At 41.3% G+C, this 15912-nt stretch overlaps 1 protein-coding gene across 2 annotated transcripts in view; it reads left to right on the top strand.

Annotated features, from left to right (window-relative positions):
- Positions 1-15912, top strand: part of RUBCNL (rubicon like autophagy enhancer) — an 83088-nt gene that overhangs the window by 53752 nt on the left and 13424 nt on the right. The gene's annotated exons all lie outside the window — the stretch shown is intronic.

Below are 15912 nucleotides of genomic sequence, written 5' to 3'. Positions count from 1 at the left end.
TTGAGGGGATCATCCATGGGCCAGCTGAGGCCTAGAAAATCAGGGTTTGCCCAGTCAGAAATGCAAGTTGCCCTCTTGAGACTAAGAATCACTTGTTCTGCTGTGAGAGTGTCCATAGGTCTGACCCCCAGAAAGACTAGGAAGAGGAGCTTTATGGGAAAGGGTTCCCTTGTCTTTTGATAGGCAGTCTTGGAAGGAAAGACCTCCCCCTCAAGAAATAAAAATAGAAAGCAGAAATCTATCTGGATATTCTTCTACAATGTTGAATGACCATTCCAGCCATGCATCATAGTTGTAACTAATTTTATTTAAATAACTCATCTTCCCAATATAGTAGGAACCCTGTGTATTTGATTAACCACTGTATTCTGGTGCCTCAGTAAATATTGAATGCATGAGTCAGAAACTATGAACACATGACTATGATTCCACCAACTTTTCAAGTACTTCCCTAAATTTATTCAAATATGAAGTTACTTGCCCACACTGTTGATATAGTAGTGGTCCTTCCCTTATAGTTATCAGCCAAGCAAATAATAAGAACAATGCATGCAACAAAAGAGAAAGTCAAGAATGCAATGGGATTTGCAGCAAGGGAAATTAATCTGAGCTTGGGGGTAGGTAGAGTGAGAATTTTTGTAAGGAAGTGATTATCCCCAGGGGGTAGGTAGAGTGAGAATTTTTGTAAGGAAGTGATTATCCCCAGAAGAGTGTGTTGGGCGAGGGGTATAGAGACTCACCATGTGCAAAGGGCTTGAGACTATTGCAAAGAAATTCTGTGTTACTAGGTACTATGAATAAGAGGAGAAAACATGCTACAGAGATAGGCAGTGCACAGACCCTAGAGGCATTATCAACCCAACTGTGTAAACAATTTTGGACTTTTCCTGCGAAATTCCTGTAGTTCTAATGCTACCAGAGAGCCCCCTGAGTTGGAGGGGTGGGCTCTCCCCTCCTTAGCTCTTGAGAAATAATTCAAATGAGTGACAAACAGCAGTGTTGAAGCAAAGCAAGCAAATTTATTTAAGAAGAAAAGTAAGTGAATTTTTTAAGGAAGCAAAACAAGTGAATTTATTAAGAATACAGTTGGCATAAAGATAAGTGGGCAACTCAGCTAGTCTGAGCACCCTGCCTGGTGGGGATTCAAGAGGTTTTATGCCCTCCACCCTATAGGTTTCAAAGCTCCGCTGCCAAATATTTTGGGAAGCAGACTAAGTTTCAAAGTCTCTTTCTATATTGTTGTGGCTTATCTCAGAATGTTTATACATACATCTGGTCATCTTGTTTAGCAAGACCTAAAACAGCTGACTTCTTTGTTTAGTGGGTGAGATAAACTCCCCTTTTTCTCCTCTTCCCCTCTCCTGCTCTAGCACCCATCTTTCCTGCCTAATATCCCCCAAGTGATACCATCCCAAAGTTTTTGGGATTTTGTTGTTTGTCCCTCAGACTTTATCTGTCCTTGTGTTTATCTGGCACAAATGACATTATTTTGGTCTTTGTTCTCTATTTTCCCAAGCCAGGGTGATTTAAGCTATGTATTCTCTGGTTAGGGAGGAGCTGTCTAAACCATTTGCTCTCAAGTGTCCTTGGTTGTGGAAGATACGGTCATGTGATTCACAATCTGGCTGCAAGCTGCCCAAACTGTTTGGCCTTGTTTAATTTTCTTGTCTCAATTTTCCCATTCCACTTGCCCAGAAATTTTTCCTAGCTTCTTACTATCCTGCCATACTTAGGGCAATTTTTTTAAAAAAACTTTTTATTTTGAGATAATTTTAGACTTACAGAATAGTTATAAAAATAGTACAGATATCCCATATACCCTTCCCCTAGCTTCCCCTAATGCTAACATAATCATAGTATAATTATTAAATGTGAGAAATAAGTATTGTTACAATCCCATTAAATAACTACACAGGCTTTATTCAGATTTAAATAATGTTCTTTATTTGTTCTAGGGTCCAATCAAGAATGATACATTTGAACTTAGTTGTCATGTCTCCTTAGTCTCCTCTAATCTCATACTCACAGAGACACTTAAAAATTGAGCAGCAGACAACATGACATTTTAGCCTTTAATACTTAAGCAGCCTATCTAATAAAGAGGGAATATGCTAATTGATTGTCACACTCTCACAAAGATGACAGCGCCCACAGCCAATAAGGAATATGCTAATTGACTGCCATGCCCTCAAAGATGGCGGCACCAAGTCCCCTCAGCCCTGTCAGGGTGGCAGGCACACGGCACGACCAGGTGAGCCCCCAGGTGGGCCCAACTGCTCCATGCACCTGCCTCCGGAGTCCCCCAGTCTCCTCAGCCCCCCAGCCGCCCAGGGCCAGCCCGAGGTGCAGGCAAGCTTGGATGGCAGCTGCCCAGATGCCCAGGGCTGGCCCAAGGGACAGGCAAGCCTTGGATGGTAGCTGCCCAGCTGCCCAGGGCCGCCCGAGGCTCAGGTAACCAGGGCCAGCCAAGGTTTGTGCTGTTGGCAGTGGCAGCAGCAAAGGTGTGATGGGAGCATTGCCTTCCCCTGATCGCTGGGTCCCCTCCCACCCCTGAGGGCTCCTGGACTGTGAGAGGGGGCAGGCTGGACTGAGGGACCGCCCCCCCTCCAAGCAGTAGAGGCAGTACAGCCCTATGGGCCTCTAGTATTTTAATACTAAGAATTATGGGTAGTTATCACAGCAAAGAAAATAACAATTGTCGATATTGTCTAATACTAGTCCATATTCATTGTTGTCCTTAAGTTGTCATTTATAACTAATTTTTCTATACAGGTCTCAACCAAGTTTCATTCTCTTTAGTCAATTTTCTTCTAGAACTGCAGTATCCATGATAGTAGCCATTAGCCCCTGTGGCTACTTAAAATTAAATTAAAATTTATTTAATTTGGGGGAGTGACATCAGAGGAATGGCAGCGTAAGGGCACATCTATCCTCTCCCCCTAACATTTCAACAAATAACCACCTATAATTCAACAAAGAAGTGCCTGCTCAACACAGATGCATGCCTGAGAGACCTGCACACTGGAACAACTAAAGTGGGCTCCTTGGAATAAGTGGGGAAACGAGAGAAGGGAGGGAAGCCGAATATGGCTACAGCGCAGCTGGGAACTGACGGTAGCAGTGGTGGGCTTTTTCTTCAGCTGGTCTGGACCAACAGAAAACTAACCCAACAAGTGGCTGGCTGTTGGAATAGCCACCGGAGTGGCGGCATTGTGTGGTTGCACACACAAACAGTGAGAAAGAGTGTCTGAACCGTGGGGGCATGTTGTGAATGAGATCTGAGTTGCACGCATAAGCTGTGAGTCAGCAGACACACTCCTTACAGAGTTGCTCCCTACATAGTCGCTCCCCACAGCTGAGCCTGGCTGCCCGCTTTCAGGCAAAGAAAGCAGATCGCAGAGCCCTGCCACTGATTAGACTCCCAGGTCTCGCCTCCCATCGCCCTTGGATTGTTTCCAGGAGTGTATTGTCTGTAGGCCAAGAGCTGTCAACAGTAGAAACACAGTTTCCCTCTGTGACTGAACCCCAGGAGGGGTGCTTGGGCGAGTCAGGGACTGCCAGTACCATGAAGGAAAAACAAACCTCACCCCCAAGCAGCAGAGGCAGTACAGCCCTACGGAAGCTGCAGAGGCTCAAAGCTGTGAGGACACAGAGTAAAAACATCTTACAATTCAGTGCCATCTATTGGAACAGAGTAGAAAGACCTCCTCAGAGATAAATGGGAAAACAAAGGAGAACAAGGAACACCATGAACAACCACAACAACAAAGATGACCAGAAAGAAAATGAAAAATCCCCAGAAAACAGGCTGGAACACACGGAATTATGTGAGTTGAATGACAGAGATTTCAAGATTGCAGTTCTGAAAATACTCAATGAGATACGAAAAAATACTGACAGGCAATTCAGCTTACTCAGAAAACAAATTAATAAACAAAATGAGTATTTCTCCAAAGAAATGAAATTGTTAAAAAAGAATATAGCAGAAATCCTGGAAATGAAGCAGGCAAAGAAATTAAGAGTGAACTAACGAGCATAGAAAACAGAACCAACCAGTTAGAGGAAAGAACTAGTGATATTGAAGATAGGAATAAAAAAATGATGCAGAGGAAAGAAGAGAATAAAGAAATACAAACTAGCCCTATGAGAGACCTCTCTGATTCCATAAAAAAAAAAATAACATCAGAATCATAGGCATAGTGGAGGAGGAAGAAAGAGTATGGAATGGAGAGGATCTAGTTTTTTTGGATTTGAGGATCTAGTTTTTTCCCATAGATTTGGGAAGTTCTCATCACTATTAAAACAAATAGTGATGAGAACTTCCCAAATCTATGGAAAAAACTAGATCCTCAAATCCAAGAAGCAAACAGAACACCTAGTTACCTCAATCCAAAGAGGCCCTCTCCAAGGCACTTGGTAATGAAGCTGTCAAAAATTAGTGACAAAGAAAAAATTCTCAAAGCAACCAGAGAAAAGAAGGAAGTGACTACAAAGGAAAACCCATCAGAATTTCACCCGACTTCTCAGCAGAAACTCCACAAGCAAGAAGAGAGTGTAACCAAATATTCAAACACCTGAAAGAAATTACCAGCCATGCATATTATATCCAGCAAAATTATCCTTTAAATAGGAAAAAGAAATAAGAACATTCCAAAACATACAGAAACTGAGGGATTTTATCACTAGAAAACCTCCACTGCAGGAAATACTCAAGGGAGTTATTCTACCTGAAAAAAAGAACATAAGGTCATAACACTACCAGTAGGATTGCCAAAAACTCACAGCATAAACAGGGATAATGTGTGACAATAAAAACATACAAGGGAAGAGGGACAGGTGTGGACAAGCAAAGGAAGATGAAGACCAAATGTACTCAAAAGGGAAAAAACTATGGTATACATGCAACTTCACTTTTTATAAAACTAATGGCAACCACACACAGAAATTCCCCAAACAAGACATATAGCTTAAAAAAAGAGGAAACAGAGGAAAGATATATGGAATACCCCAAAACAAAAACAATAGATAGAAGCATAAAGGAAAAGAACCAATGGAGGCACAGAGTTACCAGAAAAAAATTAAATTTAAAATCCAGTTCTTCAGTGATGCTAGCTACATTTTAAGTGTTCAATAGCCACACGTGGCTAGTAGCTACTGTATTAGCACAGATATAGAATATTTCCATCCTCACAGAAAGTTCTATTGATAGCGCTGTTGTAGATTTTTGCTTCCTTTTTCCCCCTATAATTTTGACTTTTCCTAAAATGAGAACAATTGTGGTTTAGAGCAGGGTTTCTTAGCCTTCATACTATTGACTTTGTTGGGGGTTGCTGTCTGATGCACTATAGAATATTTAGCAGCATCACAAGCAGCTATGCATTGTAACAACCAAAAAGTCTCTAGACATTTCCAAATGTCCCTTGGGGTAAAAAGTCACTCCTGGTCAAGCACCAGATTTCGGGTCTTCGTTTTGTTCTGTTTTAATTAAAGGATTGAAGAAACCAAAAAAGATGGACATAATTTATTTTGTATTGTTAATATAATGCTTAGTATATACCGTGTTTCCCTGAAAATAAGACAGTGTCTTATATTAATTTTTGCCCCCAAAGACACGCTAGGTCTTATTTTCAGGCGATGTCTTATTTTTCCATGAAGAAGAATACGGTACACATTTATTGTTAAATGAAAATAAAGGAAATTTATTACCTGTATACGGTACGGTAGTACGGTAGTTGTCAACACAAACCAGACAAACTGTGAATCCTACAGCATCAAGAATTTACTCATTTATTCAATGACAATCATGTCATCATCTTCTGGAACATCATCATAACAATCCAATTCCTGAATTTCCTGGTGAATTTCTTGTGACTACATTTCTTTCAGAATCAGTGGACCAAATCTCTCATGTTTAGCAATAGCACTGTCTTTAAATGAGTACTTCTTGTCCAGGAAGCCTGCTCGCAGTGCATTTGCAATGCAACTGTCAGTGATTTTCTCCCATGAATTCTTCACCCAAGTCACAACTTCTTGCAGTTTAGGTTTCACAAAGTTTCCACGCTGATTTCTCTCCATTCTATTTTCAATGTAGTCATTAATTTCCATGCACAAATTGTCTTTGAATGGCTTGTTTATTGCAATATCAAGAGTCTGGAGATAGGCCATCATTGCTGCGGGAATCATTATCTGATCTATTTTTCTTTTGTGAAGAAATGTCTTCATGTCTTTAGCGCGGTGAGTGCTGGCTGCATCCCAGACTAGCAGACCTCTTTGGCTCCCTCGCATAACAAGCGGCAGCATTAAATCGACCCACTTCCTTATAACTGCTTGTGTGGCCCAGGCTTTTTCAGTTTCAAGAATAAAAACGCCCAAAACACGTTCAATCTTTTCCTTCTTGCCCTTAGAAATGATTAAAGGTGGGATTTTAGTGCCATCCAGACGAATTGCCAAAATACAGGAAACACGTGCACTTTCGTAAGCAGTGGAGGGAATGTACACTAAGGAGGCACCTCACTGTTCAATTGTTGTTTGAGATGATTGGCACATAAACACTGCAGTTTCATCCATAGCAATCATGTTGGAAAGATTGTATTTAGAGAAGTCACCATCATCAATAAAGGACTTGAATGCAAGTGCTCGCTTAATAGCTTGAGTATCTTCCAACCTAAACAATGTTGTAGATCTTCTTAAAGACAGTTCACTTCGCTGAAGGAAATTATCAGCCAGTGTTGTGATGCTTTGAAGTCTTCGGGGGTTATGTCAAACTGTGGTGCCATTGCAAGGGCAAATTCTTGAATCTGAGCCCTATTCACAACCAAAGCCTTTGCTCTCCTGTCAACAACCCATTCACAGATCAGGTCTTCCAGCTCGGAAAATAATGGTTGCCGACCTGATCCACACTTGCGCTTTTTAGCATTTCCCTTGTCCACTTGTTCAATGAGGTTACCATACTCTGCTCACCATTTTCGGACCAATCCGATACTCAACATCTTCTCTTTGCAGAAAGCAGTAAGATTTTGGCCCCAAGAGTCTTCCACGATTCCTTTCTTGTACTCCAGGGAGTAGCTTTTTCTTTTTGCGCTCATTTCTAGGGGTAAAAAAAAAAGGAATTGGGGTATCAAGGTGGGGGGAGGGGGATCACTCAAAATGACACAGGGGGGATGAGAGAGGGGAATCAAAATGGCACAGGAGAATCAGAGGGGGGATTACCATTTTAGTAACCCTTTTTGATCCTCCTGTGTCATTTTGATTGTCCCCTCTGATCCTCCTGTGTCATTTTGATTGTCCCCTCTGATCCTCCTGTGTCATTTTGATTGCCCCCTCTGATCCTCCTGTGTCATTTTAAGTGATCCCCCTCCCCCCACCCCTGTGCCACTGAACACCTTCACCAGACATCCCCCCTACCCCTTTATAAGACATTTACCCCCTGGGCCTGCCTGGGGACTGTCACTGGGCTTGCTGTGGCCTGGATCTGGGCTGGAGCAGGGTCTGCCACTGACTGAGAACCTTCAGTCATCATGAAGGCGGCCGCGAGCATTAGGTAGTGTCACCAGAGACAGACCAGCACTCACCACCTTCGCCGCATCCCGTCCGCTCTAATCCTCCTGTTCTTCTACATGCATCTGCGAAAGTCTCCTCCTCTCTCCCGCCCTGCGCTCACTGCTCACTCCGACCTCTGCTCCGCCTCCACACAGCAGTGACATCAGGACTCCGCGTAACGTCACTGGTTGCTAGACGCCAGTCGGGGCGGCCCTAGCGACCAGTTTATGGTAAATTAATTTTCATTCTGAGACAGAGCCTGGGGGCCTTATTTTCAGGGGATGCCTTATATTTCACTCAGAAGGAAACCTGTAAGTAGGTCTTATTTTCGGAGGATGTTTTATTTTCGGGGGAACACGGTATTCCATAAAATCTGATGAATGAGTGATTGGTTATTGAAATGTTAGTATTTTAGATGTTAGGGAAAGATGAATTATATCCAGAAAATTTATAGGCCCTTTGTTTTTTTCTTCCCATCTTGCTAAGTTTGATTAGAAATGTATAGTACAAGAGCCAGGGTATACCTCCTTTTTTGCCCATCCTATGTAAGAAAAGGCTAATATGCAAATCATCCGAGCGGTGGAATGACCAGTCACGCACTGACCACCAGGGGGCAGAGGCTTAATGCAGGAGCTGCCCCCTGGTGGTCAGTGCGCTCCAGAATCTAGGCTCATGGCTGGCGAGCGCAGTGGTGGGAGCCTCTCCCGCCTCTGTGGCAGCGCTAAGGACGCTTCGGGGGATGTCCTGGATTGTGTGAGGGCACAGGCCAAGCTGAAGGGATCCACCCCTCCCAGTGCACGAATGTCATGCACTGGGCCTCTAGTTTAGTATAAAATGTATTGGAACCCTGTCATAAGCAAAATAACACTCATTATATGCTACACCAGAGATTTTAATCTGGGGTGGGGGGAGATAGATGCAATACAATAGACTTTTCAAAGTTTCAAGTTTGAGAACTCAGACATAATTATTAGGTACTTAATAAGTTTTTAACAAATAATTTGTCAACCCTAGAGAGATGTCACATAATTAATTAAGAGTTTAATAATAGTGTATGGCCTTGCTAGCATGGCTCAGTGGTTGAGCATCAACCTATGAACCAGAAGTCGTGATTTGATTCCAAGTCAGGGCACATGCCTGGGTTGTGGGCTTGATCTTCAGTAGGGGAGCGTACAGAAGGCAGCAGATCAATGATTCTCTCTCATCATTGATGTTTCTATCTCTCTCTCCCTCTCCCTTCTTCTCTGAAATCAATAAAAATACATTTTTAAAAATAATAGTGTATGTACATATATATGTACTTACAATTATCCTCATTATTCACAAATTTCATATTTGTGAATTCGCTTGCTCCCTAAAATTTATTTGTAACTCCAAAATCAATGCTTACCATGTTTTAGTCATTCACAGATATGCACAAAACACTGAAAAAATTGATTTGCCTGAAATTTGAGTTTCCTGTTGCACACGTTCCCAGCTGAAGTTGAACAAAGCAATGCTTTGCCTTCTTCTTTTAGTTCATACAGTAAACAAGTCCTTTCAACAGTCTATTTAGTACCTATTAAAAATATTTCATACTTTTTGTTGGTGGTTTTGCTATTTAAAATGCCCTCAAGCATAGTGCTCAAGTGCTGTCTAGTGTTTCTAAGCACAAGAAGGCTGATGTGCCTTACAGCAAAAATGTATGTATTAGATACTTTTCTTTCAGGCAGAGTCACAGTGCTTTTGGCCCTGAATTCAATGATATGAATGAGCAAGATATATTGAATAACGTGTCTTTTTTTTAAGATTTTATTTTATTTTTTATTAAGGTATTATATGTGTACATATCTTACTATTGCCCTCTCCACCCCACTCCCATACATGCCCTCACCCCCCAATGTTTTGCATCCGTTGATTATTCTTATATGCATGCATATAAGTCCTTCAGTTGATCTCTTATTTCCCCCACCTCTCCCTAACCTTCCCGCTGTAATTTGACAGTCTGTTTGATGCTTTACTGCCTCTGTATCTATCTTTTTGTTCATCAGTTTATAATGTTTTTTATCCACAAATGAGTGAGATCATGTGGTATTTTTCTTTCATTGACTGGCTTATTTCACTTAGCATAATGTTCTCCAATTCCATCCAGGTTGCTACAAATGGTAAGAATTCCTTCTTTTTTATGGCAGCATAGTATTCCATTGTGTAGATGTACCATTGTTTTCTGATCCAATCATCTGCTGACGGGCACCTAGGCTGTTTCCAGATATTAGCTATTGTAAATTGTGCTGCTATGAACATAGGGGTGCATATATCCTTTCTGATTGGTGTTTCTAGTTTCTTAGGATATATTCCTAGGAGTGGGATTACTGGGTCAAATGGGAGTTCCATTTTCAGTTTTTTGAGGAAACTCCATACTGTTCTCCACAGTGGCTGCACCAGTCTGCATTCCCACCAGCAGTGCATGAGGGTGCCTTTTTCTCCGCATCCTCGCCAACACTTGTCGTTTGTTGATTTGTTGATGATAGCCATTCTGACAGGTGTGAGATGGTACCTCATTGTTGTTTTGATTTGCATCTCTCGGATAATTAGTGATTTTGAGCATGTTTTCATGTGTCTCTTGGCCTTCCTTCTGTCTTCTTTCGAAAAGATTCTATTTAGGTTCATTGCCCATTTTTTTATTGGATCATTTATCTTCCTTTTATTAAGTTGTATAAGCTGCCTGTAGATGTTGGAGATTAAACCTTTATCAGTGATAACATTTGCAAGTATGTTCTCCCATACAGTGGGGTTTCTTATTGTTTTGTTCATGGTTTCTTTTGCTGTGCAAAAGCTTTTTATTTTGATGTAGTCCCATTTGTTTATTTTCTCTTTGGCTTCCATTGCCCTAGGGGCATTATCAGTGAAGAAGTTCTTTCGGAATATGTCTGAGATTTTGCTGCCTGTGGATTCCTCTAGTATTTTTATGGTTTCCCGTCTTCTGTTTAAGTCCTTTATATGTTTTGAGTTTATTTTTGTGTATGGTGTAAGTTGGTGATCTAGCTTCATTTTTTTGCATGTATCTGTCCAATTTTCCCAACACCATTTATTGAAGAGACTGTCTTGACTCCATTGTATGTTCATGCCTCCTTTGTTAAATATTAATTGCGCATAGTGGTTTGGGTCGATATCTGGTTTCTCTGTTGTATTCCTTTCGTCTATATGTCTGTTCTTGTGCCAGTACCAGACTGTTTTGAGAACAGTGGCTTTGTAATACAGCTTGAAATCTGGTATTGAGATCCCTCCCACTTTATTCTTCTTTCTCAGGATTGCTGTGGCTATTCGGGATCTTTTTTTATTCCAGATGAATTTTTGGAGAGTTCTTTCTAGGTCTGTGAAATATGCCGTTGGTATTTTAATGGGGAGTGCATTGAATCTATAGATTTCTTTGGGTAGTATGGACATTTTAATGATGTTGATTCTACCAATCCATGAACATGGTATGTTCTTACATCTGTTTACATCTTCCTCTATCTCTTTTTTCAGTGTCCTGTAGTTTTCCACGTATAGGTCTTTTACCTCCTTGGTTAAGTTTATTCCTAGGTATCTTAATTTTTTTGGTGCGATGGTAAATGGGATTGCTTTTTTAGTCTCTCTTTCTGTAAGTTCAGTATTGGTGTATAGAAATGCCATAGATTTCTTGGCATTAATTTTGTATCCTGCTACATTGCTGAATTCATTTATTAAGTCTGTTAGTTTTTTGATGGAGTCTTTTGGGTTTTCTATGTACAGTATCACGTCATCTGAAAATAAGGACAGCTTTACTTCTTCTTTTCCAGTTTGGATGCCTTTTATTTCTTCTTCTTGTCTAATTGCAATGTCTAATACTTCCAGTACTATGTCAAACAGGAGTGGTGAGAGTGGGCATCCCTGTCTTGTTCCTGTTCTTAGGGGAAATGGTTTTAGTTTTTGCCCATTGAGTATGATGTTAGCTGTGGGTTTATCATATATAGCTTTTATTATGTTGAGGTATGATCCTTCTATTCCCACCTTGTTGAGAGTTTTTATCAAGAAAGGGTGTTGGATTTGGTCAAATGCTTTTTCTGCATCAATTGATATGACTATGTGATTTTATCTCTCAATTTGTTTATGTGATGTATCACGTTTATTGATTTGCGGATATTGTACCATCCTTGCATTCCTGGGATAAATCCTACTTGGTCATGGTGTATGATCTTTCTGATGTACTGCTGGATCTGATTTGCTAGAATTTTGTTGAGGATTTTGGCATCTACATTCATGAGGGATATTGGCCTTGTAATTCTCTTTCATTGTGTTGTCTTTATCTGGTTTTGGTATTACGGTGATGCTGGCTTCATAGAAGGAGCTTGGAAGTGTTCCTTCCTCTTGAATTTTTCGGAATAGTCTGAGGAGGATAGGTTTTAGTTCTTCCTTGAATGTTTGGTAAAAGTCTCCTGTGAAGCCGTCTGGCCCTGGGCTTTTGTTTGAAGGAAGCTTTTTTTTTTTTTAATAAATCTTTATTCAGATTATTACAATTATTTCTCCTTTTCCCCCCCATAGCTCCCCTCCACCCATTTCCCACCCCACCTTCTGCCCTTACCTCCCCCCCACTGTCCTCAAACATAGGTGTATGATTTTTGTCCAGTCTCTTCATGAACCCCCCATACCCTTTCCCCCTGAGAATTATCAGTCCACTCCCTTTCTATGCCCCTGATTCTATTATATTCACCAGATTATTCTGTCCCTCAGGTTTTTAATTCACTTGATTTTTAGGTTCACTTGTTGATAGATATGTATTTGTTGTTCATAATTTTTCTCTTTACTTTTTTCTTCTTCCTCTTCTTTAAGAATACCTTTCAGCATTTCATATAATACTGGTTTGGTGGTGATGAACTCCTTTAGCTTTTTCTTGTCTGTGAAACTCTTTATCTGCCCTTCAATTCTGAATGATAGCTTTGCTGGGTAGAGTAATCTTGGTTGTAGGTTCTTGCTATTCATCACTTTGAAAATTTCTTGCCACTCCCATCTGGCCTGCATAGTTTCTGTTGAAAAGTCAGCTGACAGTCGTATGGGTGCTCCCTTGTAGGTAACTAAGTGTTTTTCTCTTGCTGCTTTTAATATTCTCTCTTTGTCTTTTGCTCTTGGCATTTTAATTATGATGTGTCTTGGTGTGGTCCTCTTTGGATTCCTTTTGTTTGGGGTTCTGTGGGCTTCCTGGACTTGTAAGTTTATTTCTTTCACCAGGTGGGGGAAGATTTTGGTCATTATTTCTTCAAATAGGTTTTCAGTATCTTGCTCTCTCTCTTCTTCTGGCACCCCCATAATTCTGATGTTGGTACGCTTCAAGTTGTCCCAGAGTCTTCTTACATTATCTTCAACTTTTTGGATTTTTTTTTTTTGCTTTTTGCTTTTTCGGTTGAATGTTTTTTGCTTCTTTGTAATTCAATTCTTTGACTTTATTTTTGTGTTCCTCTATTCTGTTTCTGGGTCTCTGTATAATATTTTTTATTTCAGTCAGTGTATGTTTAATTTCTAGTTGGTCCTTTTTCATATCTTCGAGGGTCTCGTTATATTTATCGGCCTTTTCTAGGATATTCTTAAAAAGCCTTATAACCATGGTTTTGAATTCTATATCCAGTCGTTTGTTTTCCTCCATTTCTTTCGTTTGTGATCTGATTCTTTGACGCCGCATTTTCACTGATTCCCTGAGTTGGTAAGGTAGATTTGTGTGCTAGGTTTCCAATATGGCCCAGTGGGTCGGCCTCCCCAGTTAACCTGAGGTGGACACTCTTGGTGCACCCCTTTGTGGACTGTGTGTACAGCCTTGTTGTAATTAAGTCTTTATTGTTGTTGGTATCACTGGGAAGAATTGACCTCCAGGCCAGTTGGCTGTAAGGATCAGCTGTGTCTATGCTGGGAGAAGTTCGGTGCTGGAGACAGCCTTATAGGATTAGACTTGCCAAATTGCAATAGCCTCTGTGCTCAGCTTGGATGGGGTGGAGTCTCAGTCTTGGCTTCCCGTCAGCCTTGCCCTTGCGCGCACGTGCGTGCCTTCAGACCTCTGCCTTCCCGGCTCCCAAGTCTCCGCCCGAGAGTCCATACTCCCCCCACAAGAGCGTGGGTCCCAAGGGGCTCGCCTGGAACTGGGGTTCACTGCAGTCAGAACTGGGGCTCAGTGCATTCAGGAGCCTCTGACTCCCTTCCACTAGGGAAAGCCTGTGGCAACCTCTGCAGCCTTTGTGTGCACTGGCGTGTGCACGCTTTCAGTCCTCCGCCTTCCCCAGCTCCCGAGTCTCCGCCCGAGAGTCCAGACTCCCCCCACAAGAGCGTGGGTCCCCAGGGGCTCGCCTGGAACTGGGGTTCACTGCAGTCAGAACTGGGGCTCAGTGCATTCAGGAGCCTCTGACTCCCTTCCACTAGGGAAAGCCTGTGGTAACCTCCGCAGCCTTTGTGCGCACTGGCACGTGCGCACTTTCAGTCCTCCGCCTTCCCCGGCTCCCGAGTGTCAGCCCAAGAGTCCAGACTCCCCCCGTAAGAGCGTGGGTCCCCAGGGGCTCGCCCGGAACTGGGGTTCAGTGCAGTCAGAACTGGGGTTCAGTGTGGTCGGGGTCTTCTTTCCCCCTTCCGCCAGAGAAAGTCAGCCAGGCTCTCAGCCACCCTTCCTCTCTGCGCGCACAAAGACCCTTTGCCGTACCTCCAATTCTATGTGAGCTTTTCTATTTCCTTCTAGTTGTAGAATTTTCACTCAGCCAGCTTTCCTGTGGTTCTGGATGGTGTCCGTTCTGTCTTTTAGTTGTAGTTTTGAAATTGTTGTGCCAGGCAGCAGTTTAGGTGTTTACCTATGCCGCCATCTTGGTTTCTCGAAGGAAGCTTTTTGATGACTGCTTCAATTTCTTCCATAGTTACTGGCATATTGAGCTTTTTAGATTCTTCCTGATTGAGTTTTGGAAGGTTATATTTTTTTAGGAATATGTCCATTTCCTCCAGGTTGTCCAGTTTGTTGGAATAGAGTTGTTCATAGTATTTTTTAACAATCCTTTGTATTTCGGCGGGATCTGTTGTTATTTCATCTCTTTCATTTCTTATTTTGTTTATTTGGTTCCTCTCTCTTTCCTTCTTGGTGAGTCTGGATAGAGGTTCATCAATGTTGTTTATCCTTTCAAAGAACCAGTTATTGGTTTTGTTGATCTTTTGTATTGTTTCTTTGGTCTCTATGTTGTTTATCTTCGCTCTGATCTTTATTATTTCCTACCTTCTGCTTACACTGGGCTTTTCTTGTTGCTCTCTTTCTAATTCTTCGAGTTGTAGGGTTATGTAATTTATTACCATTGTTTCTTGTTTTTTGCAGTAGGCTTGTAGAGCTATGAACTTCCCTCTCAAGACTGCTTTCGCTGTGTCCCATAGATTTTGATTTGTTGTGTTTTCATTGTCATTTGTTGCCATGATGTTTTTTATTTCTTCCTTGATCTCTCTGGTAATCCAGTCATTGTTTAATAGCATGCTGTCTAGTCTCCATGCGTTTGATTTCTTTGGATTGTTTTTATTGTAGTTGATTTCCAGTTTTATGCCACTGTGTTCTGAGAAGATGCTTGATATGATTTCTATCTTCTTGAATTTGAAGAGACTTTGCCTATGTCCCAACATATGGTCTATCTTTGAAAATGACCCATGTGCACTTGAGAAGAATGTATATTCTGTGTCTTTGGGGTGAAATGTTCTGAAGATGTTAATTAATTCCATCTGGTCTAGTGAGTCATTTAGGATTGATGTTTCTTTGCTGATTTTTTGTTTAGAGGATTTGTCCAATGGTGATAGTGGGATATTAAAGTCTCCTACTATGATTGTATTGCTGTCAATCTCTCCCTTGATATCCTCCAGGGGATTTTTTATGTATTTGGGTGCTCCTGTATTGGGTGCATATATGTTTACCAGAGTTATTTCTTCTTGTTGGATTGCTTCCTTTAGTATTATGAAGTGGCCTTCTTTATCTCTTGTTGTTTCCTTCACTTTGAGATCTAATTTGTCAGATATAAGTATTGCTACCCCAGCTTTTTTTTTCATTTCCATTCGCCTGGAAAACCTTTTTCCATCCCTTCACCCTCAGTCTGTGTGTGTCTTTTTTTCTGAGGTGGGTTTCTTGTAGACAGCAGATATATGGGTCGTGTTTTCTTATCCAATCCATTACCCTATGTCTTTTCATTGGGGCATTTAATCCATTTATATTTAAAGTTATTATTGATAGGTACTTATTTGTTGCCATTTTTATTCTTTACCCCTGTGTTCCTTCTTCTCTTCCTATTTCTTTTGTTTTTTTACAGCAGACCCTTTAGCATTTCTTGCATTGCTGGTTTGGTGGTAATAAATTCCCTTAGTCCCTTTTTGTCTGTGAAG

This window comes from Plecotus auritus, assembly GCF_963455305.1.
Source record: "Plecotus auritus genome assembly, chromosome: 3".
NCBI lineage: Eukaryota > Metazoa > Chordata > Mammalia > Chiroptera > Vespertilionidae > Plecotus > Plecotus auritus.
This window is presented reverse-complemented; position numbering and strand designations above follow the sequence as displayed.